We start from the raw sequence: 22914 nt of genomic DNA, 5'->3' as shown, positions 1-22914 counted from the left end.
GGTACGATCAAAGCGTAGACTGTTTGAGACATTCCTTTTATGGAGGAAAGTGCGCATAGTGATTGTTGTATTCAATCCCGATTCAATTTCTGTGTTTCATCAACGCTCTGATAGTCCACAGAGTACAGAATGCCTCCAGATGTCAATCGGAAACTACTACTGGTCTTGCAGGGAACGATCAAAGTGTAGACTGTTTGAGATATTACTCCCATGGAGGAAAGTGCGCATGGTGACTGTTGTATTCAATCCCGATGCATTTTCTGTGTTTCATCAACACTCTGATAGTCAACAGATTACAGAATGCCTCCAGATGTGCATCGGAAACTACTACTGGTCTTCCAGGGAACGATCAAAGCGTAAACTCTTTTGACATTACTCCCATTGAAGGAATATGCGTATGGTGACTGTTGTATTCAATCCCGATGCAAATTCTGTGTTTCATCAACACTCTGATAGTCCACAGATTATAGAAAGCCTCGAGATGTGCATCGGACTCTACTACTGGTCTTCAAGGGAACGATCAAAGCGTAAACGCTTTGAGACATTACTCCCATGGAGGAAAGTGCGCATGGTGACTGTTGTATTCAATCCCGATTCAATTTCTGTGTTTCATCAACACTTTGAAGATCCACAGATTACAGAATGCCTCCAGATGTGCATCGGAAACTACTACTGGTCTTCCTGGGAACGATCAAAGCGTACACTGTTTGAGACATTACTCCCATGGAGGAAAGTGGGCATGGTGACTGTTGTATTCAATCCCGATGCATTTTCTGTGTTTCATCAACACTCTGATAGTCCACAGATTACAGAATGCTACCAGACGTGCATCGGAAACTACTACTGGTCTTCCACGGAACGATCAAAGCGTAGACTGTTTGAGACATTACTCCCGTGTAGGTAAGTGCGCATGGTGACTGTTGTATTCAATCCCGATGCAATTTCTGTGTTTCATCAACACTCTGACAGTCCACAGATTACAGAATGCCTCCAGATGTGCATCGGAAACTACTACTGGTCTTCCAGGGTACGATCAAAGCGTAGACTGTTTGAGACATTACTTTTATGGAGGAAAGTGCGCATAGTGATTGTTGTATTCAATCCCGATGCAATTTCTGTGTTTCATCAACACTCTGATAGTCCACAGAGTACAGAATGCCTCCAGATGTCAATCGGAAACTACTACTGGTCTTTCAGGGAACGATCAAAGTGTAGACTGTTTGAGATATTACTCCCATGGAGGAAAGTACGCATGGTGACTGTTGTATTCAATCCCGATGCATTTTCTGTGTTTCATCAACACACTGATAGTCAACAGATTACAGAATGCCACCATTTGTGCATCGGAAACTACTACTGGACTTCCAGGAAACGATCAAAGCGTAGACTGTTTCAGACATTACTCCCATGAAGGAAAGTGTGGATGTTGACTGTTGTATTCAATCCCGATGCAATTTCTGTGTTTCATCAACACTCTGATAGTCCACAGATTACAGAATGCCTCCAGATGTGCATCGGAAACTACTACTGGTCTTCCAGGGAACGATCAAAGCGTAAACTCTTTTGACATTACTCCCATTGGAGGAATATGCGTATGGTGACTGTTGTATTCAATCCCGATGCAAATTCTGTGTTTCATCAACACTCTGATAGTCCACAGATTATAGAAAGCCTCCAGATGTGCATCGGACTCTACTAATGGTCTTCCAGGGAACGATCAAAAGCGTAAACGCTTTGAGACATTACTCCCATGGAGGAAAGTGCGCATGGTGACTGTTGTATTCAATCCCGATCCAATTTCTGTGCTTCATCAACACTTTTAAGGTCCACAGATTACAGAATGCCTCCAGATGTGCATCGGAAACTACTACTGGACTGCCAGGGAACGATCAAATCGTATACTGTTTGAGACATTACTGCCGTGGAGGAAAGTTCGCATGGTGACTGTTGTATTAAATCCCGATGCAATATCTTTGTTTCATCAACACTCTGATTGTCCACAGGTTACAGAAGGCCACCAGAAGTGCATCGGAAACTACTACTGGTCTTCCAGGGAACGATCAAAGCGTAGACAGTTTGAGAATTACTCCCATGGAGGAAAGTGTGCATGGTGACTGTTGTATTCAATCCCGATTCAATTTCTGTGTTTCATCAACACTTTGAAGGTCCACAGATTACAGAATGCCTCCGGATGTGCATCGGAAACTACTACTGGTCTTCCTGGGAACGATTAAAGCGTACACTGTTTGAGACATTACTCCCATGGAGGAAAGTGCTCATGGTGACTGTTGTATTCAATCCCGATGCATTTTCTGCGTTTCATCAACACTCTGATAGTCCACAGATTTCAGAATGCCACCAGACGTGCATCGGAAACTACTACTGGTCTTCCAGGGAACGATTAAAGCGTAGACTGTTTGAGACATTACTCCCGTGGAGGAAAGTGCGCATGGTGACTGTTGTATTCAATCCCGATGCATTTTCTGTGTTTTATCAACACTCTGATAGTCCACAGATTACAGAATGCCTCCAGATTTGCATCGGACACTACTACTGGTCTTCCAGGGAACGATCAAAGCGTAAACTCTTTGAGACATTACTCCCATGGAGGAAAGTGCGCATGGAGACTGTTGTATTCAATCAAGATGCATTTTCTGTGTTTCTTCAACACTCTGATAGTCCACAGATTTCAGAATGCCTCCAGATGTGCATCGGTAACTACTACTGGTCTTCCAGATGAACGATCAAAGCGTAGACTGTTTAAGACATTACTCCCATGGAGGAAAGTGCGCATGGTGACTGTTCTTCAATCCCGATGCAATTTCTGTGTTTCATCAACTCTGAGATAGTAAACAGATTATAGAATGCCTCCTGATGTCACTTGGAAACTACTACTGGTCTTGCAGGGAACGATCAAAGTGTAGACTGTTTGAGACATTACTCCCATGGAGGAAAGTGCGCATGGTGACTGTTGTATTCAATCAGGATGCATTATCTGTGTTTCATCAACACTCTGATAGTCAACAGATTACAGAATGCCACCATATGTGCATCGGAAACTACTACTGGTCTTCCAGGGAACGATCAAAGCGTAGAGTGTTTCAGACATTACTCCCATGGAGGAAAGTGTGGATGGTGACTGTTGTATTCAATCCCGATGCAATTTCTGTGTTTCATCAACACTCTGATAGTCCACAGATTACAGAATGCCCCCAGATGTGCATCGGAAACTACTACTGGTCTTCCAGGGAACGATCAAAGCGTAAACTCTTATGACATTACTCCCATTGGAGGAATATGCGTATGGTGACTGTTGTATTCAATCCCGATGCAAATTCTGTGTTTCATCAACACTCTGATAGTCCATAGATTACAGAAAGCCTCCAGATGTGCATCGGAAACTACTACTGGTCTTCCAGGGAACGATCAAAGCGTAGACTGTTTCAGACATTACTCTCATGGAGGAAAGTGTGGATGGTGACTGTTGTATTCAATCCCGATGCAATTTCTGTGTTTCATCAACACTCTGATAGTCCACAGATTACAGAATGCCTCCAGATGTGCATCGGTAACTACTACTGGTCTTCCAGATGAACGATCAAAGCGTAGACTGTTTGAGACATTACTCCCGTGGAGGAAAGTGCGCATGGTGACTGTTGTATTCAATCCCGATGCTATTTCTGTGTATCATCAACTCTCAGATAGTAAACAGATTATAGAATGCCTCCAGATGTGCATCGGAAACTACTTCTGGTCTTCCAGGGTACGATCGAAGCGTAGACTGTTTCAGACATTACTCCCATGGAGGAAAGTGCGGATGGTGACTGTTGTATTCAATCCCGATGCAATTTCTGTGTTTCATCAACACTCTGATAGTCCACAGATTACAGAATGCCTCCAGATGTGCATCGGAAACTACTACTGGTCTTCCAGGGAACGACCAAAGCGTAAACTCTTTTGACATTACTCCCATTGGAGGAAAATGCGCATGGTGACTGTTGTATTCAATCCCGATGCAATTTCTGTGTTTCATCAACACTCTCATAGTCCACAGATTACAGAAAGCCTCCAGATGTGCATCGGACTCTACTACTGGTCTTCGAGGGAACGATCAAAGCGTAGACTGTTTGAGACACTACTCCCGAGGAGGAAAGTGCGCATGGTGACTGTAGTATTCTATCCCGATGCAATTTTTGTGTTTCATCAATACTCTGATAGGCCACAGGTTACAGAATGACACCAGATGTGCATCGGAAACTGCTGCTCGTCTTCCAGGGAACGATCAAAGCGTAGACTGTTTGAGCCATTACTCCCGTGGAGGTAAGTGCGCATGGTGACTGTTGTATTCAATCCCGATGCATTTTCTGTGTTTCATCAACACTCTCATAGTCCAAGGATTACTGAAAGCCTACATATGTGCATCGGAAACTACTACTGGTCTTCCAGGAACGATCGAAGCATAGAATGTTAAAGACATTACTCCCATGGAGGTAAGTGCGTATGGTGACTGTTGTGTTCAATCCCGATGCAATTTCTGTGTTTCATCAACACTCTGATAGTCCACAGATTACAGAATGCCTCCAGATGTGCATCGGAAACTACTACTGGACTTCCAGGGAACGATCAAATCGTAGACTGTTTGAGACATTACTGCCGTGGAGGAAAGTGCGCATAGTGACTGTTGTATTAAATCCCGATGCAATATCTGTGTTTCATCAACACTCTGATTGTCCACAGGTTACAGAATGCCACCAGATGTGCATCGGAAACTACTACTGGTCTTCCAGGGAACGATCAAAGCGTAGACTGTTTGAGAATTACTCCCATTGAGGAAAGTGCGCATGGTGACTGTTGTATTCAATCCCGATTCAATTTCTGTGTTTCATCAACACTTTGAAGGTCCACAGATTACAGAATGCCACCAGATGTGCATCGGAAACTACTACTGGTCTTCCTGGTAACGATCAAAGCGTACACTGTTTTAGACATTACGCCCATGGAGGAAAGTGCGCATGGTGACTGTTGTATTCAATCCCGATGCATTTTTTGTGTTTCATCAACACTCTGATAGTCCACAGATTACAGAAAGCCACCAGACGTGCATCGGAAACTACTACTGCTCTTCCAGTGAACGATCAAAGCGTAGACTGTTTGAGACATTACTCCCGTGGAGGAAAGTGCGCATGGTGACTGTTGTATTCAATCCCGATGCATTTTCTGTGTTTCATCAACACTCTGATAGTCCACTGATGTCAGAATGCCTCCAGATGTGCATCGGAAACTACTTCTGGTCTTCCAGGGAACGATCGAAGCGTAGACTGTTTCAGTCATTACTCCCATGGAGGAAAGTGCGGATGGTTATTGTTGTATTCAATCCCGATACAATTTCTGTGTTTCATCAACACTCTGATAGTCCACAGGTTACAGAATGCCAAAAGATGTGCATCGGAAACTACTTCTGGTCTTCCAGGGAATGATCAAAGCGTAGACTGTTACTGATATTACTCTTATGGAGGAACGTGCCCATGGTGAGTGTTGTATACAATCCCAATGCAATATCTGTGTTTCATGAACACTCTGATAGTCCACAGATTTCAGAATGCCTCCAGATGTGCATCGGTAACTACTACTGGTCTTCCAGGGAACGATCAAGGCGTAGACTGTTTGAGACATTACTCCCATTTAGGAAAGTGCGCATGGTGACTGTGTTATTCAATCCCGATGCATTTTCTGTGTTTCATCAACACTCTGATAGTCCACAGATAACAGAATGCCACCAGATGTGCATCGGAAACTACTACTGGTCTTCCAGGGAACGATCAAAGCGTAGACTGTTTGAGACATTACTCCCGTGTAGGTAAGTGTGCATGGTGACTGTTGTATTCAATCCCGATGCAATTTCTGTGTTTCATCAACACTCTGACAGTCCACAGATTACAGAATGCCTCCAGATGTGCATCGGAAACTACTACTGGTCTTCCAGGGTACGATCAAAGCGTAGACTGTTTGAGACATTACTTTTAAGGAGGAAAGTGCGCATAGTGATTGTTGTATTCAATCCCGATTCAATTTCTGTGTTTCATCAACACTCTGATAGTCCACAGAGTACAGAATGCCTCCAGATGTCAATCGGAAACTACTACTGGTCTTGCAGGGAATGATCAAAGTGTAGACTGTTTGAGATATTACTCCCATGGAGGAAAGTGCGCATGGTGACTGTTGTATTCAATCCCGATGCATTTTCTGTGTTTCATCAACACTCTGATAGTCAACAGATTACAGAATGCCACCAGATGTGCATCGGAAACTACTACTGGTCTTCCAGGGAACGATCAAAGCGTAGACTCTTTGAGAATTACTCCCATGGAGGAAAGTGCGCATGGTGACTGTTGTATTCAATCCCGATTCAATTTCTGTGTTTCATCAACACTTTGAAGGTCCACAGATTACAGAATGCCTCCAGATGTGCATCGGAAACTACTACTGGTCTTCCTGGTAACGATTAAAGCATACACTGTTTTAGACATTACTCCCATGGAGGAAAGTGCGCATGGTGACTGTTGTATTCAATCCCGATGCATTTTCTGTGTTTCATCAACACTCTGATAGTCCACAGATTACAGAAAGCCACCAGACGTGCATCGGAAACTACTACTGGTCTTCCAGTGAACGATCAAAGCGTAGACTGTTTGAGACATTACTCCCGTGGAGGAAAGTGCGCATGGTGACTGTTGTATTCAATCCCGATGCATTTTCTGTGTTTCATCAACACTCTGATAGTCCACAGATTACAGAATGCATCCAGATGTGCATCGGACACTACTACTGGTCTTCCAGGGAATGATCAAAGCGAAAACTCTTTGAGACATTACTCCCATGGAGGAAAGTACGCATGGTGACTGTTGTATTCAATCCCGATGCATTTTCTGTGTTTCTTCAACACTCTGATAGTCCACTGATTTCAGAATGCCTCCAGATGTGCATCGGAAACTACTTCTGATCTTCCAGGGAACGATCGAAGCGTAGACTGTTTCAGACATTACTCCCATGGAGGAAAGTGCGGATGGTTATTGTTGTATTCAATCCCGATGCAATTTCTGTGTTTCATCACCACTCTGATAGCCCACAGGTTACAGAATGCCAAAAGATGTGCATCGGAAACTACTTCTGGTCTTCCAGGGAATGATCAAAACGTAGACTGTTAGGGATATTACTCCAATGGAGGAACGTGCCCATGGTGAGTGTTGTATGCAATCCCAATGCAATATCTGTGTTTCATGAACACTCTGATAGTCCACAGATTTCAGAATGCCTCCAGATGTGCATCGGTAACTACTACTGGTCTTCCAGGGAACGATCAAAGCGTAGACTGTTTGAGACATTACTCCCATTTAGTAGAAATGCGCATGGTGACTGTTGTATTCAATCCCGATGCTTTTTTTGTGTTTCATCAACACTCTGATAGTCCAGAGATAACAGAATGCCACCAGATGTGCATCGGAAACTACTACTGGTCTCCCAGGGAACGATCAAAGCGTAGACTGTTTGAGACATTACTCCCATGAAGGAAAGTGTGGATGGTGACTGTTGTATTCAATCCCGATGCAATTTCTGTGTTTCATCAACACTCTGATAGTCCACAGATTACAGAATGCCTCCAGATGTGCATCGGAAACTACTAGTGGTCTTCCAGGGAACGATCAAAGCGTAAACTCTGTGAGACATTACTCACATGGAGGAAAGTGCGCATGGTGACTGTTGTATTTAATCCCGATGCAATTTCTGTGTTTCATCGACACTCTGATAGTCCACAGATTATAGAAAGCCTCCAGATGTGCATCGGACTCTACTACTGGTCTTCCAGGGAACGATCAAAGCGTAAACGCTTTGAGACATTACACCCATGGAGGAAAGTGCGCATGGTGTCAGTTGTATTCAATCCCGATCCAATTTCTGTGTTTCATCAACACTTTGAAGGTCCACAGTTTACAGAATGCATGCAGATGTGCATCGGAAACTACTACTGGTCTTCCTGGGAACGATTAAAGCGTACACTGTTTGAGGCATTACTCCCATGGAGGAAAGTGCGCATGGTGACTGTTGTATTCAATCCCGATGCATTTTCTGTGTTTCATCAACACTCTGATAGTCCACAGATTTCAGAATGCAACAAGACGTGCATCGGAAACTACTACTGGTCTTCCAGGGAACGATTAAAGCGTAGACTGTTTGAGACATTACTCCCGTGGAGGAAAGTGCGCATGGTGACTGTTGTATTCAATCCCGATGCATTTTCTGTGTTTCATCAACACTCTGATAGTCCACATATTTCAGAATGCCACCAGACGTGCATCGGAAACTACTACTGGTCTTCCAGCGAACGAATAAAGCGTAGACTGTTTGAGACATTACTCCCGTGGAGGAAAGTGCGCATGGTGACTGTTGTATTCAATCCCGATGCATTTTCCGTGTTTCATCAACACTCTGATAGCCCACAGATTACAGAATGCCTCCAGATGTGCATCGGTAACTACTACTGGTTTTCCAGATGAACGATCAAAGCGTAGACTGTTTGAGACATTACTCCTATGGAGGAAAGTGCGCATGGTGACTGTTTTTCAATCCCGATGCAATTTCTGTGTTTCATCAACTCTCAGATAGTAAACAGATTATAGAATGCCTCCAGATGTCAATTGGAAACTACTACTGGTCTTGCAGGGAACGGTCAAAGTGTAGACTGTTTGAGACATTACTCCCATGGAGGAAAGTGCGCATGGTGACTGTTGTATTCAATCCCGATGCATTATCTGTGTTTCATCAACACTCTGATAGTCAACAGATTACAGAATGCCACCATATGTGCCTCGGAAACTACTACTGGTCTTCCAGGCAACGATCAAATCGTAGACTGTTTCAGACATTACTACCATGGAGGAAAGTGTGGATGGTGACTGTTGTATTCAATCCCGATGCAATTTCTGTGTTTCATCAACACTCTGATAGTCCACAGATTACAGAATGCCTCCAGATGTGCATCGGAAACTACTACTGGTCTTCCAGAGAACGATCAAAGCGTAAACTCTTTTGACATTTCTCCCATTGGAGGAATGTGCGTATGGTGACTGTTGTATTCAATCCCGATGCAAATTCTGTGTTTCATCAACACTCTGATAGTCCATAGATTACAGAAAGCCTCCAGATGTGCATCGGAAACTACTACTGGTCTTCCAGGGAACGATCAAAGCGTAAACTCTTTGAGACATTAATCCCATGGAGGAAAGTGCGCATGGTGACTGTTGTATTCAATCCCGATTCAATTTCTGTGCTTCATAAACACTTTGAAGGTCCACAGATTACAGAATGCCTCCAGATGTGCATCGGAAACTACTACTGGGCTTCCTGGGAACGATCAAAGCGTACACTGTTGGAGACATTACTCCCATGGAGGAAAGTGCGCAAGGTGACTGTTGTATTCAATCCCGATGCATTTTCTGTGTTTCATCAACTCTCCGATAGTACACAGATTACAGAATGCCACCAGACGTGCATCGGAAACTACTACTGGTCTTCCAGGGAACGATCAAAGCGTAGACTGTTTCAGACATTACTCCCATGGAGGAAAGTGTGGACGGTGACTGTTGTATTCAATCCCGATGCAATTTCTGTGTTTCATCAACACTCTGATAGTCCACAGATTACAGAATGCCTCCAGATGTGCATCGGAAACTACTACTGGTCTTCCAGGGAACGATCAAAGCGTAAACTCTTTTGACATTACTCCCATTGGAGGAATATGCGTATGGTTACTGTTGTATACAATCCCGATGCAAATTCTGTGATTCATCAACACTCTGATAGTCCATAGATTACAGAAAGCCTCCAGATGTGTATCGGACTCTTCTACTGGTCTTCCAGGGAACGATCAAAGCGTAGACTGTTTGAGACATTACTCCCGTGGAGGAAGGTGCGCATGGTGACTGTTGTATTCAATCCCGATGCAGTTTCTGTGTTTCATCAATACTCTGATAGTCCACAGGTTACAGAATGACACCAGATGTGCATCGGAAACTGCTACTCGTCTTCCAGGGAACGATCAAAGCGTAGACTGTTTGAGACATTACTCCTGTGGAGGAAAGTGCGCATGGTGACTGTTGTATTCAATCCCGATGCAATTTCTGTGTTTCATAATACACTCTGAAAGTCCACAGATTACAGAATGCCTCCAGATGTGCATCAGAAACTACTACTGGACTTCCAGGGAACGATCAAATCGTAGACTGTTTGAGACATTACTGCCGTGGAGGAAAGTGCGCATGGTGACTGTTGTATTAAATCCCGATGCAATATCTGTGTTTCATCAACACTCTGATTGTCCACAGGTTACAGAATGCCACCAGATGTGCATCGGAAACTACTACTGGTCTTCCAGGGAACGATCAAAGCGTAGACTGTTTGAGAATTACTCCCATGGAGGAAAGTGCGCATGGTGACTGTTGTATTCAATCCCGATTCAATTTCTGTGTTTCATCAACACTTTGAAGGTCCACAGATTACATAATGCCTCCAGATGTGCATCGGAAACTACTACTGGTCTTCCAGTGAACGATCAAAGCGTAGACTGTTTGAGACATTACTCCCACGGAGAAAAGTGCGCCTGGTGACTGTTGTATTCAATCCCGATGCATTTTCTGTGTTTCATCAACACTCTGATAGTCCACAGATTACAGTATGCATCCAGATGTGCATCGGACACTACTACTGGTCTTCCAGGGAAGGATCAAAGCGTAAACTCTTTGAGACATTACTCCCATGGAGGAAAGTACGCATGGTGACTGTTGTATTCAATCCTGATGCATTTTCTGTGTTTCTTCAACACTCTGATATTCCACAGATTTCAGAATGCCTCCAGATGTGCATCGGAAACTACTTCTGGTCTTCCAGGGAACGATCGAAGCGTAGACTGTTTCAAACATTACTCCCATGGAGGAAAGTGCGGATGGTTATTGTTGTATTCAATCCCGATGCAATTTCTGTGTTTCATCAACACTCTGATAGTCCACAGGTTACAGAATGCCACCAGATGTGCATCGGAAACTACTTCTGGTCTTCCAGGAATGATCAAAGCGTAGACTGTTAGGGATATTACTCCCATGGAGGAAAGTGCCCATGGTGAGTGTTGTATACAGTCCCGATGCAATATCTGTGTTTCATGAACACTCTGATAGTCCACAGATTTCAGAATGCCTCCAGATGTGCATCGGTAACTACTACTGGTCTTCCAGGGAACGATCAAAGCGTAGACTGTTTGAGACATTACTCCCATTTAGGAAAGTGCGCATGGTGACTTTTGTATTCAATCCCGATGCAATTTCTGTGTTTCATCAACAATCTGATAGTCCACAGGTTACAGAGTGCCTCAAGATGTGAATGTGTAACTACTACTGGTCTTCCAGGGAATGATCAAAGCGTAGACAGTTTGAGACATAACTTTTATGGAGGAAAGTGCGCATTGTGAGAGTTGTATTCAATCCCGATGCAATTTCTGTATTTCATCAACACTCTGATAGTCCACAGATTACAGAATGCCTCCAGATGTCCATCGGAAACTACTACTGGTCTTCCAGGGAACGATCAACGCGTAAACTCTTTGAGACATTACTCCCATGGAGGAAAGTGCGCATGGTGACTGTTGTATTCAATCTCGAATCATTTTCTGTGTTTCATCAACACTCTGATAGTCCACTGATTTCAGAATGCCTCCAGATGTGCATCGGAAACTACTTCTGGTCTTCCAGGGAACGATCGAAGCGTAGACTGTTTCAGACATTACTCCCATGGAGGAAAGTGCGGATGGTTATTGTTGTATTCAATCCCGATGCAATTTCTGTGTTTCATCAACACTCTGATAGTCCACAGATTACAGAATGCCTCCAGATTTGCATCTAAAACTACTACTGGTCTTCCAGGGATGGATCAAAGCGTAGACTTTTAGAGATATTACTCCGATGGACGAAAGTGCGCATGGTGACTGTTGTATTCAATCGTGAAGCAATTTCTGTGTTTCATCAACACTCTGATAGTCCACAGATTGCAGAATGCCTCCAGATGTTCATCGAAAACTACTTTTGGTCTTCCAGGGAACGATCAAAGCGTAGACTGTTTGAGACATTACTCCCGTCGAGGAAAGTGCATATGGTGACTGTTGTAATCAATCCCTATGCAATTTCTGTGTTTCATCAACACTCTGATACTCCACAGATTACACAATGCCTCCAGATGTGCATCGGAAACTACTACTGGTCTTCCAGGGAACGATCAAAGCGTAAACTCTTTGAGACATTACTCCCATGGAGGAAAGTGCGCATGGTGACTGTTATATTCTATCCCGATGCATTTTCTGTGTTCCATAAACACTCTGACAGTCCACAGATTACAGACTGCCTCCAGATGTGCATCGGACGCTAATACTGGTCTTCCAGGGAACGATCAAAGCGTAAACTCTTTGAGACATTACTCCCATGGAGGAAAAAGTGGATGGTGACTGTTGTATTCAATACCGATGCATTTTCTGTGTTTCATCAACACTCTGATAGTCCACAGATTACAGAATACCACCAGTTGTGCATCGGAAACTACTACTGGTCTTCCAGAGAACGATCAAATCGTGGACTGTTTGAGACATTACTCCCGTGGAGGAAAGTGCGCATGGTGACTGTTGTATTCAATCCCGATGCAATTTCTGTGTTTCATCAACACTCTGATAGTCCACAGATTACAGAATGCATCACGATTTGCATCGAAAACTACTACTGGTCTTCCAGGGATTGATCAAAGCGTAGACTGTAAGAGGTATTACTCCCATGGAGGAAAGTGCGCATGGTGACTTTTGTATTCAATCCCGATGCAATTTCTGTGTTTCATCAACAGTCTGACAGTCCACAGATTACAGAGTGCCTCCAGTTGTGCATCGGAAACTACTACTTGTCTTCCAGGGAACGATCAAGTCGTAGACTGTTTGAGACATTACTCCCATGGATGAAAGTGCGCATGGTGACTGTTGTATTCAATCCCGATGCATTTTCTGTGTTTCATCAACACTCTGATAGTCCACAGATTACAGAATGCCTCCAGATCTGCATCGGAAACTACTACTGGTCTTCGAGGGAATGATAAAAGCGTAGACTCTTAGTGATTTTACTAACATGGAGGAAAGTGCGCATGGTGACTGTTGTATTCAATCCCTATGCAATATCTGTGTTTCATCAACACTCTGATAGTCCACTGATTGCAGAATGCCTTCAGATGTGCATCGGAAAATACTACTGGTGTTCTAGGCAACGATCAAAGCGTAGACTGTTTAAGACATTACTCCCATGGAGACAAGTGCGCCTGGTGACTGTTGTATTCAGTCCCGATGCAATTTCTGTGTTTCATCAACACTCTGATAGTCCACAGATTACAGAATACCACCAGTTGTGCATCGGAAACTACTACTGGTCTTCCAGAGAACGATCAAATCGTGGACTGTTTGAGACATTACTCCCGTGGAGGAAAGTGCGCATGGTGACTGTTGTATTCAATCCCGATGCAATATCTGTGTTTCATCAACACTCTGATTGTCCACAGGTTACAGAATGCCACCAGATGTGCATCGGAAACTACTACTGGTCTTCCAGGGAACGATCAAAGCGTAGACTGTTTGAGAATTACTCCCATGGAGGAAAGTGCGCATGGTGACTGTTGTATTCAATCCCGATTCAATTTCTGTGTTTCATCAACACTTTGAAGGTCCACAGATTACAGAATGCCTCCAGATGTGCATCGGAAACTACTACTGGTCTTCCAGTGAACGATCAAAGCGTAGACTGTTTGAGACATTACTCCCACGGAGAAAAGTGCGCCTGGTGACTGTTGTATTCAATCCCGATGCATTTTCTGTGTTTCATCAACACTCTGATAGTCCACAGATTACAGTATGCATCCAGATGTGCATCGGACACTACTACTGGTCTTCCAGGGAAGGATCAAAGCGTAAACTCTTTGAGACATTACTCCCATGGAGGAAAGTACGCATGGTGACTGTTGTATTCAATCCTGATGCATTTTCTGTGTTTCTTCAACACTCTGATATTCCACAGATTTCAGAATGCCTCCAGATGTGCATCGGAAACTACTTCTGGTCTTCCAGGGAACGATCGAAGCGTAGACTGTTTCAAACATTACTCCCATGGAGGAAAGTGCGGATGGTTATTGTTGTATTCAATCCCGATGCAATTTCTGTGTTTCATCAACACTCTGATAGTCCACAGGTTACAGAATGCCACCAGATGTGCATCGGAAACTACTTCTGGTCTTCCAGGAATGATCAAAGCGTAGACTGTTAGGGATATTACTCCCATGGAGGAAAGTGCCCATGGTGAGTGTTGTATACAGTCCCGATGCAATATCTGTGTTTCATGAACACTCTGATAGTCCACAGATTTCAGAATGCCTCCAGATGTGCATCGGTAACTACTACTGGTCTTCCAGGGAACGATCAAAGCGTAGACTGTTTGAGACATTACTCCCATTTAGGAAAGTGCGCATGGTGACTTTTGTATTCAATCCCGATGCAATTTCTGTGTTTCATCAACAATCTGATAGTCCACAGGTTACAGAGTGCCTCAAGATGTGAATGTGTAACTACTACTGGTCTTCCAGGGAATGATCAAAGCGTAGACAGTTTGAGACATAACTTTTATGGAGGAAAGTGCGCATTGTGAGAGTTGTATTCAATCCCGATGCAATTTCTGTATTTCATCAACACTCTGATAGTCCACAGATTACAGAATGCCTCCAGATGTCCATCGGAAACTACTACTGGTCTTCCAGGGAACGATCAACGCGTAAACTCTTTGAGACATTACTCCCATGGAGGAAAGTGCGCATGGTGACTGTTGTATTCAATCTCGAATCATTTTCTGTGTTTCATCAACACTCTGATAGTCCACTGATTTCAGAATGCCTCCAGATGTGCATCGGAAACTACTTCTGGTCTTCCAGGGAACGATCGAAGCGTAGACTGTTTCAGACATTACTCCCATGGAGGAAAGTGCGGATGGTTATTGTTGTATTCAATCCCGATGCAATTTCTGTGTTTCATCAACACTCTGATAGTCCACAGATTACAGAATGCCTCCAGATTTGCATCTAAAACTACTACTGGTCTTCCAGGGATGGATCAAAGCGTAGACTTTTAGAGATATTACTCCGATGGACGAAAGTGCGCATGGTGACTGTTGTATTCAATCGTGAAGCAATTTCTGTGTTTCATCAACACTCTGATAGTCCACAGATTGCAGAATGCCTCCAGATGTTCATCGAAAACTACTTTTGGTCTTCCAGGGAACGATCAAAGCGTAGACTGTTTGAGACATTACTCCCGTCGAGGAAAGTGCATATGGTGACTGTTGTAATCAATCCCTATGCAATTTCTGTGTTTCATCAACACTCTGATACTCCACAGATTACACAATGCCTCCAGATGTGCATCGGAAACTACTACTGGTCTTCCAGGGAACGATCAAAGCGTAAACTCTTTGAGACATTACTCCCATGGAGGAAAGTGCGCATGGTGACTGTTATATTCTATCCCGATGCATTTTCTGTGTTCCATAAACACTCTGACAGTCCACAGATTACAGACTGCCTCCAGATGTGCATCGGACGCTAATACTGGTCTTCCAGGGAACGATCAAAGCGTAAACTCTTTGAGACATTACTCCCATGGAGGAAAAAGTGGATGGTGACTGTTGTATTCAATACCGATGCATTTTCTGTGTTTCATCAACACTCTGATAGTCCACAGATTACAGAATACCACCAGTTGTGCATCGGAAACTACTACTGGTCTTCCAGAGAACGATCAAATCGTGGACTGTTTGAGACATTACTCCCGTGGAGGAAAGTGCGCATGGTGACTGTTGTATTCAATCCCGATGCAATTTCTGTGTTTCATCAACACTCTGATAGTCCACAGATTACAGAATGCATCACGATTTGCATCGAAAACTACTACTGGTCTTCCAGGGATTGATCAAAGCGTAGACTGTAAGAGGTATTACTCCCATGGAGGAAAGTGCGCATGGTGACTTTTGTATTCAATCCCGATGCAATTTCTGTGTTTCATCAACAGTCTGACAGTCCACAGATTACAGAGTGCCTCCAGTTGTGCATCGGAAACTACTACTTGTCTTCCAGGGAACGATCAAGTCGTAGACTGTTTGAGACATTACTCCCATGGATGAAAGTGCGCATGGTGACTGTTGTATTCAATCCCGATGCATTTTCTGTGTTTCATCAACACTCTGATAGTCCACAGATTACAGAATGCCTCCAGATCTGCATCGGAAACTACTACTGGTCTTCGAGGGAATGATAAAAGCGTAGACTCTTAGTGATTTTACTAACATGGAGGAAAGTGCGCATGGTGACTGTTGTATTCAATCCCTATGCAATATCTGTGTTTCATCAACACTCTGATAGTCCACTGATTGCAGAATGCCTTCAGATGTGCATCGGAAAATACTACTGGTGTTCTAGGCAACGATCAAAGCGTAGACTGTTTAAGACATTACTCCCATGGAGACAAGTGCGCCTGGTGACTGTTGTATTCAGTCCCGATGCAATTTCTGTGTTTCATCAACACTCTGATAGTCCACAGATTACAGAATACCACCAGTTGTGCATCGGAAACTACTACTGGTCTTCCAGAGAACGATCAAATCGTGGACTGTTTGAGACATTACTCCCGTGGAGGAAAGTGCGCATGGTGACTGTTGTATTCAATCCCGATGCAATTTCTGTGTTTCATCAACACTCTGATAGTCCACAGATTACAGAATGCATCACGATTTGCATCGAAAACTACTACTGGTCTTCCAGGGATTGATCAAAGCGTAGACTGTAAGAGGTATTACTCCCATGGAGGAAAGTGCGCATGGTGACTTTTGTATTCAATCCCGATGCAATTTCTGTGTTTCATCAACAGTCTGACAGTCCACAGATTACAGAGTGCCTCCAGTTGTGCATCGGAAACTACTACTTGTCTTCCAGGGAACGATCAAGTCGTAGACTGTTTGAGACATTACTCCCATGGATGAAAGTGCGCATGGTGACTGTTGTATTCAATCCCGATGCATTTTCTGTGTTTCATCAACACTCTGATAGTCCACAGATTACAGAATGCCTCCAGATCTGCATCGGAAACTACTACTGGTCTTCGAGGGAACGATCAAAGCGTAGACTGTTTGAGACATTACTCCCATGGAGGAAAGTTCGCATGGTGACTGTTTTATTGAATCCCGATGCAATTTCTGTGTACATCAACACTCTGATAGTCCACAGATTGCAGAATGCCAACAGACGTGCATCGGAAACTACTACTGATCTTCCAGGGAACATAAAAGCGTAGACTGTTTGAGACATTACTCCCGTGGAGGAAAGTGCGCATGGTGACTGTTGTATTCAATCCCGATGCAATTAATGTGTTTCATCAACACTCTGATAGTCCACAGGTTACAGAATGCCACCAGATGTGCATCGGAAGCTACTTCTGGTCTTCCAGGGAATGATCAAAGCGTAGACTGTTAGGGATATTACTCACATGGACGAAAGTGCCCATGGTGAGTGTTGTATACAATCCCGATGCATTATCTGTGTTTCATGAACACTCTAATAGTCCACAGATTTCAGAATGCCTCCAGATGTGCATCGGTAACTACTACTGGTCTTCCAGGGAACGATCAAAGCGTAGACTGTTTGAGACATTACTCCCATTTAGGATAGTGCGCATGGTGACTGTTGTATTCAATCCCGATGCAATTTCTGTGTTTCATCAAAATTTTGATAGTCCACAGGTTACAGAGTGCCTCAAGATGTGAATCGGTAACTACTACTGGTCTTCCAGGGAACGATCAAAGCGTAGACTGTTTGAGAATTTCTCCCATGGAGGAAAGTGCGCATGGTGACTGTTGTATTAAATCCTGATGTAATTTCTGTGTTTCATCAACACTCTGATAGTCCACAGATTACAGAATGCCTCCAGATGTGCATCGGAAACTACTACTGGTCTTCCAGGGAACGATCAAAGCGTAGACTGTTTGAGACATAACTTTTATGGAGGAAAGTGGGCATGGTGACAGTTGTATTCAATCCCGATGCAATTTCTGTGTTTCATCAACAGTCTGACAGTCCACAGATTACAGAGTGCCTCCAGTTGTGCATCGGAAACTACTACTTGTCTTCCAGGGAACGATCAAGTCGTATACTGTTTGAAACATTACTCCCATGGAGAAAAGTGAGCCTGGTGACTGTTGTATTCAATCCCGATGCATTTTCTGTGTTTCATCAACACTCTGATAGTCCACAAATTACAGAATGCCACCAGATGTGCATCGGAAACTACTACTGGTCTTCCAGGGATTGATCAAAGCGTAGACTTTTAGAGATATTACTCTGATGGAGGAAAGTGCGCATGGTGACTGTTGTATTCAATCCCAAGGCAATTTCTGTGTTACATCAACACTCTGATGGCCCACCGATTACAGGATGCCTCCAGATGTGCATCGGAAACTACTACTCGTCTTCCAGGGAACGATCAAAGCGTAGACTGTTTGAGACATTACTTGCATGGAGGAAAGTGCGCATGGTGACTGTTGTATTCAATCCCGATGCAATTTCTGTGTTTCATCAATAGTATGACAGTACACAGATTACAGAGTGCCTCCAAATGTGCATCGGAAACTACTACTGGTCTTCCAGGGAACGATCAAAGCGTAAACTCTTTGAGACATTACTCCCATGGAGGAACGTGCGCATGGTGACTGTTGTATTCAATCACGATGCAATTTATGTGTTTCATCAATATTCTGAAAGTCCACAGGTTACAGAATGCCACCAGATGTGCATCGGAAACTACTACTGGTCTTCCAGGGAACGATCAAAACGTAGACTGTTTGAGACATTACTCCCGTGGAGGAAAGTGCGCATGGTGACTGTTATATTCTATCCCGATGCATTTTCTGTGTTCCATCAACACTCTGACAGTCCACAGATTACAGAATGCCTCCAGATGTGCATCGGACACTAATACTGGTCTTCCAGGGAACGATCAAAGCGTAAACTCTTTGAGACATTACTCCCATGGAGGATAGTGCGCATGGTGACTGTTTTATTGAATCTCGATGCAATTTCTGTGTACATCAACACTCTGATAGTCCACAGATTACAGAATGCCTCCAGATGTGCATCGGAAACTACTACAGGTCTTCCAGGGAACGATCAAAGCGTAGACTGTTTGAGACAATACTCCCATGGAGGAAAGTGCGCATGTTGACTGTTGTATTCAATCCCGATGCAATTTCTGTGTTTCATCAACAGTCTGATAGTCCACAGATTACAGAATGCCTCCAGATGTGCATCGGAAACTACTACTGGTCTTCCAGGGAACAATCAAAGCGTAGACTGTTTTAGACATTACTCCCGTGGAGGAAAGTGCGCATGGTGAATGTTGTATTCAATCCCGATGCAATTAATGAGTTTCATCAACACTCTGATAGTCCACAGGTTACAGAATGCCACCATATGTGCATCCTAAACTACTACTGGTCTTCCAGGGAACGATCAAAGCGTAGACTGTTGAGACATTACTCCCGTGGAGGAAAGTGCGCATCGTGACAGTAGTAATCAATCCCGATGCAATTTCTGTGTTTCATCAACACTCTGATAGTCCACAGATTACAGAATGACACCTGATGTGCATCGGAAACTACTACTGGACTTCCAGGGAACGATCAAAGCGTAGACTGTTTGCGAATTACACCCGTGGAGGAAAGTGCGCATGGTGACTGTTATATTCAGTCCCGATGGATTTTCTGTGTTTCACCAACACTCTGATGGTCCACAGATTACAGAATGCCTCCAGATGTGCATCGGAAACTACTACTGGTCTTCGAGGGAACGATCAAAGCGTAGACTGTTTGAGACATTACTCCCATGGAGTAAGTGCGCATGGTGACTGTTGTATTCAATCCCGATGCAATTTCTGTGTTACATCAACACTCTGTTAGTCCACAGAGTTCTGAATGCCTCCAGATGTGCATCGGAAACTACTTCTGGTCTTCCAGGGAACGATCAAAACGTAGACTGTATGAGACACTACTCCCATGGAGGAAAGTGCGCATAGTGACTGTTGTATTCAATCCCGATACAATTTCTGTGTTTCATCAACACTCTGATACTCCACAGATTACAGAATGCCTCCAGATGTGCATCGGAAACTACTACTGGCCTTCCAGGGATCGATCAATGCGTAGACTGTCTGAGACATTACTCCCATGGACGAAAGTTCGCATGGTGACTGTTTTATTGAATCCCAATGCAATTTCTGTGTACATCAACACTCTGATAGTCCACAGATTACAGAATGCCTCCAGATGTGCACTGGAAACTACTACTGGTCTTCCAGGGAACGATCAAAGCGTAGACTGTTTGAGAAATTACTCCCATTTAGGAAAGTGCGTATGGTGACTGTTGCATTCAATCCCGATGCAATTTCTGTGTTTCATCAACACTCTGATACTCCACAGATTACACAATGCCTCCAGATGTGCATCGGAAACTACTACTGGTCTTCCAGGGAACGATCAAAGCGTAAACTCTTTGAGACATTACTCCCATAGAGGAAAGTGCGCATGGAGACTGTTGTATTCAATCACGATGCAATTTATGTTTTTCATCAATACTCTGATAGACCACAGGTTACAGAATGCCACCAGATGTGCATCGGAAACTACTACTGGTCTTCCAGGGAACGATCAAAGCGTACACTGTTTGAGACATTACTCCCGTGGAGGAAAGTGCGCATGGTGACAGTTGTATTCAATCCCGATGCAATTTCTGTGTTTCATCAACACTCTGATAGTCCACAGATTACAGAATGACACCAGATGTGCATCGGAAACTACTACTGGTCTTCCAGGGATCGATCAATGCGTGGACTGGTTGAGACATTACTCCTATGGAGGAAAGTTCGCATGGTGACTGTTTTATAGAATCCCGATGCAATTTCTGTGTACATCAACACTCTGATAATCCACAGATTACAGAATGCCTCCAGATGTGCATCGGAAACTACTACAGGTCTTCCAGGGAACGATCAAAGCGTAGACTGTTTGAGACATTACTCCCGTGGAGGAAAGTGCGCATGGTGACTGTTATATTCTATCCCGATGCATTTTCTGTGTTCCATCAACACTCTGACAGTCCACAGATTACAGAATGCCTCCAGATGTGCATCGGACACTAATACTGGTCTTCCAGGGAACGATCAAAGCGTAAACTCTTTGAGACATTACTCCCATAGAGGAAAGTGCGCATGGTGACTGTTGTATTCAATCCCGATGCATTTTCTGTGTTTCATCAACACTCTGATAGTCCACAGATTACAGAATGGCTCCAGATGTGCATCGGAAACTACTACTGGTCTTCCTGGGAACGATCAAAGCGTAGACTGTTTGAGACATTACTCCCATGGAGGAAAGTGCACATGGTGACTGTTGCATTCAATCCCGATGCAATATCTGTGTTTCATCAAAACTCTGATAGTCCACAGATTACAGAATGCCAACAGACGTGCATCGGAAAGTACTACTGATATTCCAGGGAACATCAAAGCTTAGTCTGTTTTAGACATTACTCCCGTGGAGGTAAGTGCGCATGGTGAATGTTGTATTCAATCCCGATGCAAGTAATGTGTTTCATCAACACTCTGATAGTTCACAGATTACAGAATGACACCAGATGTTCATCGGAAACTACTACTGGTCTTCTAGGGAACGTTCAAAGCGTAGACTGTTTGAGAATTACTCCCGTGGAGGGAAGTGCGCATGGTGACTGTTATATTCAATCCCGATGCAATTTCTGTGTTTCACCAACACTCTGATGGTCCACAGATTACAGATTGCCTCCAGATCTGCATCGGAAACTACTACTGGTCTTCGAGGGAACGATCAGAGCGTAGTCTGTTTGAGACATTACTCCCATGGAGGAAAGTTCGCATGGTGACTCTTTTATTGAATCCCGATGCAATTAATGTGTTTCATCAACACACTGATAGTCCACAGGTTACAGAATGCCACCATATGTGCATCGGAAACTACTACTGGTCTTCCAGGGAACGATCAAAGCGTAGACTGTTTGAGACATTACTCCTGTGGTTGAAAGTGCGCATGCTGACAGTTGTATTCAATCCCGATGCAATTTCTGTGTTTCATCAACACTCTGATAGTCCACAGATTACAGATAGCCTAAAGATGTGCATCGGAAACTACTACTGGTCTTCCAGGGAACGATCAAAGCGTAGACTGTTAGATACATTACTCCCATGGAGGAAAATGCGCATGGTGACTGTTGTATTCAATCCCGATGCAATTTCTGAGTTTCATCAACACTCTGATAGTCCACCGATTACAGGATGCCTCCAGATGTGCATCGGAAACTACTACTGGTCTTCCAGGGAACGATCAAAGCGTAGACTGTTTGAGACATTACTAACATTTAGGAAAGTGCGTATGATGACTGTTGCATTCAATCCCGATGCAATTTCTGTGTTTCATCAACAGTCTGATAGTCCACGGATTACAGAATGCCTCCAGATGTGCATCGGAAACTACTACTGGTCTTCCTGGGAACGATCAAAGCGTAGACTGTTTGAGACATTACTCCTATGGAGGAAAGTCCACATGTTGACTGTTGCATTCAATCCCGATGCAATATCTGTGTTTCATCATCACTCTGATAGTCCACAGATTACAGAATGCCAACAGACGTGCATCGGAAACTACTACTGATCTTCCAGGGAACATCAAAGCGTAG

Source organism: Schistocerca gregaria, chromosome 1 (assembly GCF_023897955.1).
Source record: "Schistocerca gregaria isolate iqSchGreg1 chromosome 1, iqSchGreg1.2, whole genome shotgun sequence".
Taxonomy (NCBI): domain Eukaryota; kingdom Metazoa; phylum Arthropoda; class Insecta; order Orthoptera; family Acrididae; genus Schistocerca; species Schistocerca gregaria.
The sequence above is the reverse complement of the archived record's forward strand: the minus strand, read 5'-3'. Positions refer to the sequence as shown.